Source organism: Mirounga leonina, unplaced genomic scaffold, assembly GCF_011800145.1.
Source record: "Mirounga leonina isolate KUSES-001 unplaced genomic scaffold, KU_Mleo_1.0 Mir_82, whole genome shotgun sequence".
Classification (NCBI taxonomy): domain Eukaryota; kingdom Metazoa; phylum Chordata; class Mammalia; order Carnivora; family Phocidae; genus Mirounga; species Mirounga leonina.
Window position 1 is genome coordinate 1,778,173 of NW_023270825.1, and position 14,136 is coordinate 1,792,308.

Genomic DNA, 14,136 nt, shown 5'->3' on the forward strand with positions numbered 1-14,136 from the left:
CCGGGGCGCGCGGGGAGCCCGGGGAGCGCGGGGAGCCCGGGGAGCCCGGGGCGCGCGGGGAGCCCGGGGCGCGCGCGGAGGGCAGGCCCCTCCACCGCACCCATGGGAGGGAGCCGCCGATTTCCAGAAGAAACAACGAGAAGGCCTTTTTGTCCTGAAACCCACACACTCATCCCATCCTGGCCTGGCGCCCTGGTTTCCCTGGCGTGACCTCAAAGGCAGGTCCGCGCATCGGAAGGTGTAACGTGAGGCACTGCGCTGCAGCTCCGTCTCGGGGGAGGCACGTGTTCCGTCGTGCTTGTCGCTGCGCATCCCAGGGGTCCCTGAGCCCAGTGGAGCCCCCGGGGGATGTGGTCTCTGCCGCCCTCGGGGGGTTGCACCTCTAGAGCCAGGCGCTCCTGAGTACCGCGTGCCAGGCCCCCGTCCATCTGCTCTGCACCTCGTCAACCCGCACAGCGCCCTGCGAGCTCGCACTGGCACCCCGTTTCACAGACGAAGCCGCGTTGGTCTGGACAGGACAATTAGCCTGCGTTAGAGGAGAACTAGCTGGTTACCGACCAAGCTAATTACCTGGTAGAGCCAGGGCTCCCACTCAGCCCATCGCTTCAGAATGGGGACCGTAGAGATGATGAGCCCACAGTCCCTTTCCTCCCGGCCTTGAGCATCTAGAGGACAGACGAGTAAACGGACGCGCACGGGGCCGGGCAGCCCGCGCCGGGATGGGCGTCTGTGTGTCCGAGGCCGGCCGGCGGGCATGCACGCGTCAGCAGCCCGCTCTGGCCTCGATCCTTATTCGCACAGACCTCGCCGAAAGGCATTCCCGGTCCACTTGGGGGAATTCGAACATGGGCTGGATGCTAAGCGATGTGAAAGAACCCATGTTACCCGGTTACTTTGTTAATCACAATGTTGGCATGGTGGTTGTTGCAAAAGATGTGTTTGGTGCAGACAAGCAGATGCAGGCAGAAATCTGTGGGGGGAGGGGGGCGTGATATCTAGGATTTACCTTCAAATACGTGAGCCAACATTAACCAATCCGAATAGACTGGGAGCGAGGGTACAGCTGAACGGGGATTGCCCTGATGCGTTGATGTTCGCTGCTGGATGCATGGGGGGGGGGGGGGTCATTACATGAGTCTCTCTGTCTGTATACATGTTTGAACTTCTCCCAGTAAATACGGTTTCAAAAACACTCAGCAGAAAACAAAAGCCGTGCAATCAAAGCTTTGTCGGTGGTATGGTACCTATTTGAGGAGCTGCCACTGTGCAACCCCAGGAAATGGAGGGAACACTCTGCAAATGTCTAGTTGATCATGTCGAGCAACGGCGACCTCATTACCACACCACAAAAAGCTCCCCTCCAGCGCTGATACTAAAAGGGCTAGTGTCAACGTTTACATTTGTTTCCCTCCAGGTCTGGGGTAACAAATGCCAAAGTCCAAAAGGAAAAAAGAAATGTCATGGGGTATCTGGGTGGCTCAGTTGGTTAAGCATCTGCCTTCAGCTCAGGTCATGATCTTGGGGTCCTGGGATCGAGTCCTGTATCGGGCTCCCTGCTCAGCAGGGAATCTGCTTCTCCCTTTCCCTCTGCCCCCCACTTGTGCCCTTCTCTCTCTCTCTCTCCCCCCAAATAAATAAATAAAATCTTAAAAAAAAAAAGGTGGGGTACCTGGGTGGCTCAGTCGTTAAGCGTCTGCCTTCGGCTCAGGTCATGATCCCGGGGTCCTGGGATTGAGCCCCTCATCGGGCTCCCTGCTCAGCGGGAAGCCTGCTTCTCCCTCTCCCATTCCCCCTGCTTGTGTTCTCTCTCTAGCTGTCTCTCCCTCTGTCAAAAAAAAAAAAAAAAAAAAGACTTTGATCTAGCGGCAATTGTTTTGAATTGGAAAAGTACTTGACAAGATGCGTTCAAGTTACGGCTACAGCTAAAGAAACAGTCTCATAAGCTACACTTCCTTCATTCAGCTCACATTTTAGTGATCTCTTCCTACCTGCCACGCCCCTGCTTCCTGATCCTGCCCGCTGAAAGCAAACCTGTATTTGCAGCTGTTTGTATTAAAAGCAGATTTCTGGAAATGCCTTACCCGTGTACAGCTTACGGCCCCTGTAGCGGAGATCGTCCGCACAAGCTGGATTCAGATCCCAACTGGTGCTACCATTTATCACGTGTGTGTGTGGTCTCAAGCAAACTCCCTATCGCCTCTGGGTCTTGGCTTCTTCCCTGTCTCTAAAGTGAAGTAATCGAATTAAATGGCCTCCAGAGTATCTCTCAGCTCCATAATGCCATCGCCAATGGGTCTGTAATGAGCCTAAATCCCATGATCCAAAAACAAAAACAAAACAAACAAAAAGCTGACCTGTGAAGCAGGTGTAGGAGGACGGATCACAAATTGCAGATTTATGTGAAGGACACTACTTCACCTCTTTACGCCTGGCACCCAACACAGGACCAGGCGTTTGTAGTAGGCGCTCAGATGTTTTAGTAAATTTTAACGGAATAGGGATGCCAGTTACAGAGAGTTTCCTAGGGGCACCTGTGTGGCTCAGTAGGTTAAGCATCTGACTCTTGCTTTCAGCTCAGGTCATGATCTCAGTGTTGTGAGATCGAGCCCTACATTGGGCTCCCTGCTGGGCAGGGAGTCTGTTTAGGATTCTCTCTCCCCCTCGGTCCTCCCTTCCGCATGCTCACTCTCTCTCTCTCTCTCTCTCTCAAATAACTAAATCTTTTTTAAAAAGAAAGAGTTTTGGGTGCCTGGGTGGCTCAGTTGGTTAAGCGACTGCCTTCGGCTCAGGTCATGATCCTGGAGTCCCGGGATCGAGTCCCACATCGGGCTCCCTGCTCAGCTGGGGGTCTGCTTCTCCCTCTGACCCCCCCCCCCTCATGTGCTCTCTCTCATTCTCTCTCTCTCAAATAAATAAATAAAATCTTAAAAAAAAAAGAAAGTAAGTAAGAGTTTCCTACATCTCGGTAAAACAGAGTAAGGGATATCTCTGGTGACCGTATGAACAGTTAGGCGGGAAGAATGACGAGGAAGTGGGGAATGGGGCCCTACATCAGGATCTCCCAGGGCGTGCCCGGGGACCTTATTCCCACGCTGAGGGATAAACAAGTTGAACCCAAAGTGACCCAAATGCATGTGCCCTTGAGGCCCATTGTTCCTGGAACCACACTTTGGGGGTGTTGGTTTACACATCACCAGGTATCATTCCTAAATCTCCTCTCCCCGCCGCGCAAAGCCCCGGATTCTCCTGCTCTTCCCTTGCCGAAGGCTGCTCCCCAGCACACCCTCTTTCCGGAGCCCAGAGTAGCCCAGGAGGCCCCGAGATGAGGTCCGTGCCTCCGCCTCCGCCACGCATTTGGCATGCGCCCTGCCTGCATCACTAAGCTCTTTCAATCCTTCCACATCCTCCTTGGTAGATGACATAAGAATTTCAAGGACGGTTTCCCTCCCAGCCTGAAGGGTCTGGGGATGACCCAGACGGGCTGGACACTGTCGCTGCCCACCCAGAGCCCGAGCCTGCTTCCGAGGACTAGCCCGGGAAGAGCCAGGAGTTGGTGTCCCCAGTGCCTCTGGGGACCACTGACTGCCCCAGACACGTGCTCAGCTCAGGCTGCCGCCCCCACAGCAGACTCAGATGAAATGCCTCCTTGGAGTGGCTTCTTCTGCCTTCGCAGCATTTGGGAGCCTGCCCCCCTCCACCTCCCAGTCTCTCCCCGGACCCCTCCCCAGTAAGCCCCCCTGGCAGCTCCTGACAACCTAGCTTAAGACTGCAGACCCCTTACAAACGAGCGAGCGGGGAATGCAGGAGCTGCATTGAGGTCCAGCGCACAGAACTGCGGGCAGGGCGGCCACCCCGCCACTTGCTCTCCCCTGCCCTGGCATCACCCTCCTCAGCTGACTCGATATCCCAAATCTGAGACCTGGGAGCATCCAGGAGGCTGGCGGGAGGCCCGCTGCCTTCCCTGACCCACAAAGGGACGACTGTGGGGACAGTGAGGCGCCCAGAGGAGCTGCCTGTCCCGCAGGCTCAGGTTCGCGCTGCTGCGGACAATGGCAGGACTCAGTGCCCACACCACGGTTGAAGTGCAGGCTTTCTCTCTTTTGAAAAGGGGCAGAGAGGAGCCTTGTGTCTGCATCTCCTGTCTGGCCTGGAAACCCAGTGGCTTTTCCAGTAAAACTTGCACCAGCGGCCTCGCGTGCACCCACCTAGGGAGACTGAGTATCTCTAAAATCCAGCCTGTGTCCCAAGCCACCACCGGTCACACAACCTCTGCAATGTCATCGACCAAGGCGGGAGAGCCCCCGTCCCTGGATCCCCCATCCCCCCAGGCCCCTTCCCACAGGACGGCTCTCCCTGAGCCGCGGGCACTGCCACCTTCAGGAAGAAAACCAGGGCGCTGCCCTCACTCCACGGATCCCTTCCCTGGAGCCCAAGCACTGGGAGGCCGGCCTCTGGGGAAAGAGGTGGCTCACTTGGCCTGATAAGGCCACAGTTCCCTTCTGCAGGTGCATGTTTGTGAATTAAGTCCTGCGATGTCTTCAGCCGGAGCGGCGGTTCTCAAAGTGGGGTCCTGGGGCCTCAGCAGCATCTGGGAACTGGTCAGAAATGCAAACTCTCGGGACCGCCCCAGACTTGCTGCCTCAGATACTCTGGGGGGGCCCATGACCTAGGCTTTAAGGAGCCCTCCAGGAGATCCTGATCACATTCGCATTCAAGACCCACCGACCCAGAAGATCCTGCCTTTAAAGGAAGCCTGGAGCAGAGGCTTCTGCAAAGAGGTTAGCGAGTTGTACTTCTGCCCCATCAGGGAGTCAGACACGGACTAACGTCCCTAATACACGCACGATCCTTCAGATCCTAGGGCCCAGCATCTAGATGCCAGAGGAAGCCAGGCCACAGAGCAGGGCTAGATACCGGAATGCCTGCCTCCCTTCCCTGCCCCTGCCCGCCTGCCCGCCCAGCCCCTGATCATGGCGGGGAGCATTCAAGGAGCCGCATCCCACCAGTGCCTGGGAGGGTCAGCTGATCTGGTTGCCTAAAGCTCCATTTCCGGTATACCTGGAGGGAGGAGGCTGTGGGCCCAGGGCCATCTCCCTTCCGGCCCCTCATGTGTCCAGCCAGCAGGTTGGGCTTGTCCCCTGACTTCTAGCCCCGACCAGAACGTCCGAGGTCCTGCCTTCCTGCCTTGTGCTCTGCCCCCTCTCCAGGAGAGGACTCTCCTCCACCCCCAGTTCGTGGTCAAATATGTATGCTAACAGGTGGTACTGCTATTGCGACTGAGCAGAACACCCCGTGCCCCTCCCCCCTGAGCTGCGCCTGCATTCACCAGGCCCCTCCCACAGAGGGACCACTTTCTTTTGGAACCAGGTTTCTTTCCACCACCCCCCCCCACCTGCCCCCCGAACCAACAGCCAGGTCCTGGCAGCCCAGCATGTGAGCCAATGTGAGCTGACCTATGTTTACTGGGAGGTGGACACTTGACCAGTCCTAGACTCACGGCACAGACCTACCCTCACCTTGTGCAAAAGACAGCCCCTGACCCTCTCTGCCCCTCCTCACTTCCCGGCTCTGCCTGTAAACCGAGGCAGGCAGAAGGAGAGAGGACTCCAGTATCCACAGACATCCATCCTGGGATATTCTCACTCGGTTTGCCCATTCGTGTTGGCCCAAACAGGCAGAGGATCCCCAAGGAGCCCAAAGAAGACAGTGGGGGCCCTGGGCCTCCTGGAACCCAGAGCGGTATCTCAGAGATCAAGGCTTTCTGCATCCCTCCGGGCCCCGGGCCTGTCCCTGCCCCAGTCCTCTCCCTCCTCCTGGTCTCAGCCCCGACGACAATGGCAGGATGCCGTGGGGGGCCCCGTGGGCAACTCCTCTCCTCCCTTTGTGGTCCAAACACCTGAGAGGGACAGCCGATGGGCCCAGCTCGTCTTTTTGCACCAGACTATAGGTCACAGCTAGCAGGGACTATGGGGCCAGCTTTCCTTCACGATGCTTCTGACCCTCATCCCTCACTCCATCACTGAAACCCTGTGTGCATTTTTAAATTTTGATTTGAAAAGCCCCCAAGTTTGTGAAGTTGTATTCACACTTTAGAGGTCAGCACGTCACGGTGTGCCAACCCAGCGACATCGACCTGAAAGTTCAGGTGTGGGGGCAGCTGCTGTGGGTGTGCGCTGGGCCTTGCTGCCAGGGGCCAGCTGGCTGTCTGGGTGCCCCTTTCGTCCCAGGACCCCGACTCCACTCCTGTTCTCTCAAAGTGCAGCTGAACGGACCGGCCTCTCAACTCCCGGCCCAGGAGGTCAAGGACCCGCTGCTCAGCCTCTCTGCTGCTTCCTCAGGGAAGGCTGAGGGCCGCCCCTGGGACACTGGGTTCTCAGGGGGAGTTTGGGGCGCAGGAGACAGCCATGCCCAGCTTCTCCTTGACCGCCAAGGGGGTGGTTAATAAACACCTGGGCTGGTGGTGGGAACGCCTTTCTTTCAGGAAATTAGTTCAGGAGAGCTTGGAGGCCTGGATCAAGTGGCCTGTTAAAGAGTAACTTACACCTCAAATTACATCCGAGTCCCGGGAGTAAATATCCAGGGGAAGTGTTTATTTTAGCAGGTGAACGAAGCATCCTTTGTCGGCCGGCTCAGCCAGTGCCCGGCTCTCCTTTGGGAGGAACTGGCTGGTGCGGTCCCCTGGGAATGTGCAGGCTTGTGGTTGACCAGTTAGCCACTTTCTTGGGTGGGTTTGCACTGCACGGTCTGAGCTAAGCTACTGGAGCACCCCCTCCAGGAGACCCTGTGGGAACTAGGCCCCCCAGGCCTCCCCAGGTCCGTGTGGGGTGGGATTGATCTCTACCCATGGTTTCCCTCCCCTCCAGGTGAAGGTGGCTCAGAGTGGGCCATGGCAGCCCCCTGTCTCTCCCACCGTCTGCGGGGTGTCACCAAGTCTTCCAGATCCTCCTGGGGGCGATGCCACAGGTCTACCAGCTCTGAGCGCTAACCCTGCCCCAGCCCAGCCGCACCACCGCAGCTCCAGGCATCTTCGCTAAAATACATGTTTTCTGGGCCCCAGCCTAGATGACTTGGTTAAATTCCTGGGGGTGAGTCTGGCTCTTGTACTTTAGGAAAAAAAAAAAAAGGCACTCCTTGGATTGATTCCATATAATACAGGGAGAAGGATCTGCAGAGAGCATAAATGAAACAGGCTGGGGACCAGCTGATCGTTGATCTGGGGACCCGGAGGCTCATTAGAAACCCTGTCTACTATGAAAAGTTTGACATGTGAAACATTCATGACATTTAACAAAATCAAAGTTTCCTGAATGCTCCACGAGACGCTAGTCCACAGCCAGGCTGAGAACCGTGAACATGAGCCCAGACTATAGGTCACAGCTAGCAGGGACTTGAGGGGTTTGAGGCTCAGAAAGCTGGGGGTGCTCATGTGGCTCGTGCAGCGGCCTGCAGCCTCCACCACCCCGACCTTTGGGGCCCAGGGCTCAGTCTGATCCAGGGGGCCGCCGCAGGAGGCGGGTTGGGACAGGCACCTGGAGGACCAGAGGTAGCTCTCAGGGCCCCACAGCCAGCAGAGCAGGAGGGCCTGGGGGGCACAGCACCTGCAGACCGGAGGCTAGGACACCTTCCCCCGTGTCTCGGGCAGCCCTGCTGGCAGTGGGACCCTTCAGCTGCCTGGCGTGGGCAGGCGGGGCGCAGCCCTGCAGAAACCGGGCCAAGGGCACTGAGCAGGTGCTGGCAGGCACGCCCAGTCTGCTCCCTGAGTGTCTCCCCCACCCACCCACCCCTCGGGATCGCCCTGGCCTCTTTCAACCAAATGCCTGAGAGGCAGGTCAGCCGAGGCAGGCCCGTGACCTGGCAGGTGCCCCTAAGCTCGGGGAGGTTGGGTGACTTCGAGTCAGCCCATGGGCAGGCCAGCGGTGAATCAGGAGGAAAGAGTGCCTAAGAGCCTAGAGGCCACTTCCTCATGTTTTTCCTCCTCCTCCTTCTCGGGAAGTCTGCCCTAATTAGCACCTTGGCTGGCTGGGCCTGCCTGGGAAACTACCAGTCACACCCTCAGCCCACCCACGGGGCCTGGGCCTTCCTGACACAAGTCTTTGGGGATGGGTGCCGGGTAGAGGCCACCCAGAGCTGGGGTCCAGGTGGGAACGGAGACTCTCCCGTGGGGGTGCGGGCAGCCGGACCCCACTCTGCACTTGGGACACCTGGCACGGAAGAGAGCAGAGTCCTGAGCACCCTGGCCATGGAGGCTCCGGAGAATCAGGAGTCTGGATGCGGGAGAGCGTGTGGCTGGCAGCGCCGGGGTAACCCGTCAGCATCGTGCCTCAACTACAGCCAGAGTCACCAAGTTCCCAGAGGCCCCGATTTCCTCCCTCTGGCCTGCCCCCCAACCCCCCCCCCGCCACCAGCCACTTGCCCCTCCTTTCCTTATGCCTCACACTCACCAGTCATGCTTGCCCCTCTCAGCCCCCACCAGACCCCAACCCGGGCGAGTCAGGCAAGCTCTCTGAGCCTTGACTTCCTCACCCGTAAAAGGGATGCGAGGATCCCCGTTGTGGCCAGCCACTGCAGCTCCAGGTCCTGCGAGGCGGTAGCAGGTCGCAGGGCAGATCTCCAAGATGTAGTTTGCTCGAGGGAAAAGGCAGTTTACGGGGTGATACGTACGGAATGACACCATTTGATTTAAAGGCAGGCACACAGAGGCACAAAACTCAGACGATGCGTTTGTATAGACACATGCTTGTATGCAAGTCACACAAGGAAAGTCTGATGAAATGTGCGCCAAAACCAAACAGTGAGCGCACCAGGGACAGGGTCAAAGGGGACTTGGATTTCATTAATTTTAATTTTTATGAGACTCTTCAAGAACTACTGTCTGATTTCAAATAAATAAGACACACTTATACACTAAGATGCACCCTTTTTGCAAAGGTGTGGGACTGATGTGGCCGCATCCTCCCGCCCGGCTCCTCTCGCCTTCTCAGGACCCCCGGCCCCCATCCAGGTCGTCTATTTACTCAACAAACACATGTCACCTGCCCCCTGCCAGCCTCCAGCTAGACTCTGGGTCAGAGGTGGTTCCGAGCTGGGCCTGGCCCGGAGAGGGACTTCACACCCAGCCCAGCTTTGACAAGCATCTCCTAAATGTTTGGAGGGGCCCGAAAATCCAGCAATGGTATTTTTCATGCCGAACACCCATGAATGTTTTCTTCAACAGAGAAAATGTGTCAGACCAAGATTAATTAGCCAAACAGTAAAACACACAGCAAAACCCAAAGAAGCCAGCAAATTTGGTTTCACCAGCACCAACGAAGCAACAGAAAACAGGTAACTTGGAGGTAAGTTGTTCAAGCACCTGCAACACCCCTGTAAAGTGTCCCAACCGGAGACTCTAAGGGCCCCCTTGAGGCACCCAGTGCTGACTGCAGCGCCCACCAGAGTTCTGCACTTGGGCTCCTCTCTTCTCAGCACCCAGACCCCTTCTGACACACTTTTCCCAAGCTCTCCTCCCTGGCGCAGAACCCAGGCATCTCTAAGCCTGCCAAGTGTGTCCATCCCTGGGCCCTTTGGAACACCAGAGACCTTCTGTGGGCCAGACCCGGGGCACAGTATCCAGCTCACTGCAGGGGCTTGGGGGGAGGTTCCCTCAATCTGGTCACCTTCGCCCAAAGGGTCACACCAAGGCCTGGAAGAAATGTGTGTCAGACCTGATGGAATGCAGTCCGCAAGAGGGCACCAGGAAAAACAAGTTAGGTGCCCGGAGGTCACACCCACTGTCTGGTGATCCCTGGGTTCTGGGAGCCCCTGCTCCCCAAAGAGGGGCAGCAGCATCATGTCGTAAGGTCAGGGCCTGGAGAGCTGAGTGCGGGCAAGGTGCTGGGAGGTGGGAAAGGGCTTGGAATGACCCCTGAGAGGGCAGAGGAGGAGGCTGCCCCGGCAGGCAGGAGGGATGCAGGCAGCAGGCAGGGGGATCCCAGGGCCAGGGAAGTCCCCCAGGCAGACAGTGGGGCTCCGACACCCAGGCCAGGACCTTAGACCCAAAATGAGTCCTGGCTGAGGTCTGACCAGAAAAAGAATGTGCAGGAACTTGACTCAGGTCCCAAGAACCCAGCAATGGTTCTAGGTGCTTCCTGGAGTCCCGGCGGACATTAGGGCACCTGAGAGTCCTTCTGACCGGCCTGGGGGGAGGCATGGCTTGCTAGCAGCCTCGTGAGTATGGGAATAGAAAAGAAAGACAGTGGGGACGCCATCACCACCCTGTGGGGCGCAGCCATGTGCCAGGCTCTGGGCCAAGCACCCAGCCCGGTACTTCCTCAGTACCCCAGCCAGGAAGGGGTGACCTCTTCGAGTTAAGATGGGTCTCGCTCTGAGGTGGACATTCTTAACCCTGTTCCACCCTGCCTCCATGATCACCGCCAGCCTCCACAGACCCACAGACCACCTCAGTCAATCCTCACAGCAGCTCAGGAGTAGGGTGCTCATCGTCCGTTCTTCCAGATGAGGAACTAAGGCTCAGAGAGGCCAAGGGCACACAGCTAGTACTCAGCAGAACTGAGATTCAGACCTGAGCAGTCTGAAGGCAGAACCCCTGCTCTTAGCACCAAGCTGTGCCATCCACCCCAAAGCAGTATGGGAAGAGTGGGTCTCAGCTGCAGGTCTGACGGCAGACCTGGCCGGCCTCCTCCGACCTCCGAGCCACTGACCCCGGCCTGCCTGACCCGCTTTCCTGCAAGGCAGCACGATGAACTGGAGAGAACAGGGGCTTCTGCTGCCAGACAACACCAGGTTCAGATCAAACTCAACTATGGAGTAATGTGTGGATTTCGCTCCCAGGCCTCCGTTCCTCGCCTATAAAATGGGGTTGCAATGTCCACATCAGCAGCCCATGGTGAGACTGCATGAGAATGAACATAGTGACCCGTGGGCTGTAGGGAGGGGCTCAGCCTGAAAAGTAGGGCCCCAGAAACACAGGGTACACCCCCCGCGGGACCCCTGCTTCACGCACGCCAGCCCAGAATGCACCCACCAGCTCTGAGCAGCCTCCCCTAACCCAGGGCGCCCCAGGGGACCAGGACAGCCCAGCCCTTGTCCCCCCACCCAGAAAAGCAAGAGCTGAAGCAGCGCTGGGGACCACGCCCGCTCCTGTCGCCACTCCTGCGCCCACCAATGTTGTGCAGAAAACACCAGCATTTGGGGTCAACTTTAGGTTGGGAGGGGCCGGGGGCAGACCCCGTCTGTCTGCCAGCCTCCCTACCCTCCTGTGTCCCCGGGGGAAGCTCACTAAATCCTTTTTGTCCTCCTGCTGCTGATGCTGATGAATCTCGATGCAGTGCGTCACCTCCCCATCCCTGAAGCCAGCTCATAACCACCCACTCGGTGCTTAAAGGTCTTTATCATGAGCGTGTATCGCTTTGGTAATCAGAAAATAACAACAGGGCACTTTAAAAACAATCAGTCATAATCCCCCAGGCCGCCGGGGGCTGGCACCGTGAGAGCCTGTCGGGGTGGCTGTCCCGACCTCCGGCCCCCGAGGCGCCCCGGCCACCCCACGCGGGGCACTGATTCCACGGGCACAGCCGGGGACTCCTCCGCTCCTACGCCCTGCCCGCCTGCCGCTCATGTCTGGGCCTCCTGGGGGGGGACACTCCCCACGAGGCTGGCGCTGTGCAGAGGCTGCGTCCTGCAGGAAGGAAGGACAGACCTGGCCTGGGGGGGCGGCCCTCGGGTGGCCCTCCCCAGCGTGCGCCCCTCTCCCGCCCCTGCCCCAGACAGAAGGCCGGTTTCCCTCGTGTAGAGAGAGAAGCTTGCCGGGCAGGGACAGGGCTGAGGCGAGTGAGGCACCCACAACATTAGAGGTGCTCACCCTAACCCCGACCCCCGTCCCCCAACCCCTGCAACTGCTGCCCCAGCCCCTCCTCCAGGGCTGCTCTGCCCACTCCCGGCCCTGATCCCAACCGCTCCCCTGCCCCGCTCCTCCTGGGGCCCCGCTCCCCTGCCCCGCTCTGCCCTCAGAGCCCTGCTTTCTGTCCTGGCCGAGGGACTCAGACTTCAGAGCAGCTTTCCCAAAGGGCCCAGAGCCACTTCCATTGTATGAGGCTTTGGGTAACTTTTAAAATGCCACCAGAGTTGCAAACACTGTGACAGCCCTGAAAGGTCACACGGCTAATGTCTCATTCCCCTCAAGCTCACATGTCACCTCCCTGGAGCAGGTGCTAAAGGCTCCCTTCCACTTGAGGCTTTTGTGATGATGGCTCCGGGGAAGCGCCCACCTCCTGCCCCGCGGGGCCCCCCAGTGCCCTGCCCGTGGCCCCGGTCGCCTAGCTGTCCTCTCGGCCCGGCACCCCCAGCAGGGCCCCTGGCAGGCTGTGGGCCCAGAGCTGGGGTGCACAAAGGGAGGGGGCGCTCGCTGCAGCCGTGATGCACACTCCTGCCCCCCACTTCCTCGTCCTGCGGCATGTGACTCACCTGCACTCGGGTCATCATCACGCCTGCCTCACCTTCCCCGTCAGCTCACGTGGCCAGAGGATGAGCAAGTCCGCGGGGAGGGCAGCTGCGTGCAGGAGGGGGAGGTGGCGGGCGCCAGCCTGGAGAAGCGGCAGGTGCTCTGGGGCTGCCTCAGAGAGGAGCCCTGCTTCCTGCTGCACAGCACTTTACAGTTTACACGGCGCCTCTCTCCACTCTCGGCAGTGGCGGGGGAGGGCGGGGGCAAGAGCTGGGATTTCCACGTGGCTGGTGGGGAAACAGAAGCTCCCAGAGATGTGATGGCCCTGGAGGGGACGGGTGGAATGAAAGGCAGGTCTCTGGGTTCTCCAGACCACACCCAGTGCCTTCCCGCGGCTCCAGACAGAGCCCTGGGGTTGCCCTGTGCTGTCCCAGCACCAAGCTTCAGCCCCAAGCCCAGGGTTGAGGGAGGAGCCCAGGTCCCAGCTCAACCATAGGAGGAGCGGAGGGGTGGTGAGGATGGGCTGGGGGCGGGCACAGCAGGTGCTGGTGCTTGGGGGATTCACGAACCACCCACCTCCGCCCGGCCCTTCGATGTAACCTGTCTAGGAAATGGTAGACGGCAGAGGCAGCTCGGGAGGGAGTCCGGCCATCTGGGCAGTGGGTGGGCAGAGGTGAGGGGGGCCCCACATCCAGAGCAGGTGGGGCAGGGAGACTCACATGCCCACTGGGTACCGTGTGTGTGACTCATCCCAGCGCCACAACAGCCCCGAGGGAAGCTGTTGCCACAAGTAGACTCGGGGGCACAACAGCGTATGCTCAGGCCCTCCTGGTCGGGAAGGCTGCAGGGCAGCTGGCTTCTTCCCTCCAGCTCCGTGGGGTTCCAAGGCCAGCACCCCTGTGCTCCCTCAGGGCCGGCCACGGGACGGACGGCACAGCCTCGGTCCACCCTGCAGGCCCTGGCCGGCCACCCACATGAGTCGCAGTGTCCCCCACACAAGGCTTGGATGGTCCCGTGTCCATCTGGGGGCCGGGGGCCCAGGAGGTACCTGGGAAGCGTGAGGGGAGGGAGTCCAGCGGGGACCCAGCCTGGTGCTGGGCATGCCCAAGCCCAGCCTTCAGAAGGCTGGAGATGTGAGGGCCGCCGGCTCCAGGCCTGCCCCGACTTGGCCAGAGCTTCTAGTTTCGCTTCCACACTTCCCACGTCTTTTCCTGCTCTAGGGAAAGGCTGGTGGAGCCCCGCGGGGCCTGGGGGCCGGAAATGGCCCGACAGCACCTCCACCCTGAGTGAGCAAGGGCCTGACGCTGCTCTCCGGACAGAGCTGTGAAGTTGTTGGCTTCACACACATCCCCAAAGGGGACTGTCCTCTTACAGTGTGGCCCTGGGATGCCTCCCTTTGCCAGGAACACGGAGGGTGTCAAGGGATGCGGGGAGGCGTGAGGGGGTGGCACCTGAGGGGTCTGGAGTAGCCACTGCCCGCCTGCCCCGCCTCGGCCCCCGACTCGTTTTCCCACCCCATTGTGCCGGGACCCGGTCTAAGAGCAACCCGGGAAGCACGGGGAGGAAGGGAAGGGTAGCAGGAGAAACCGAGGACGGAGCTTCTTCCCGTTCTTTCAAGTGAACAACCTGCACATGGATTCTCAGAGCCTGGCTCTGGATCCCCAGCAGGGCCCTGGGCCTCAGTGTCCTCACCTGTG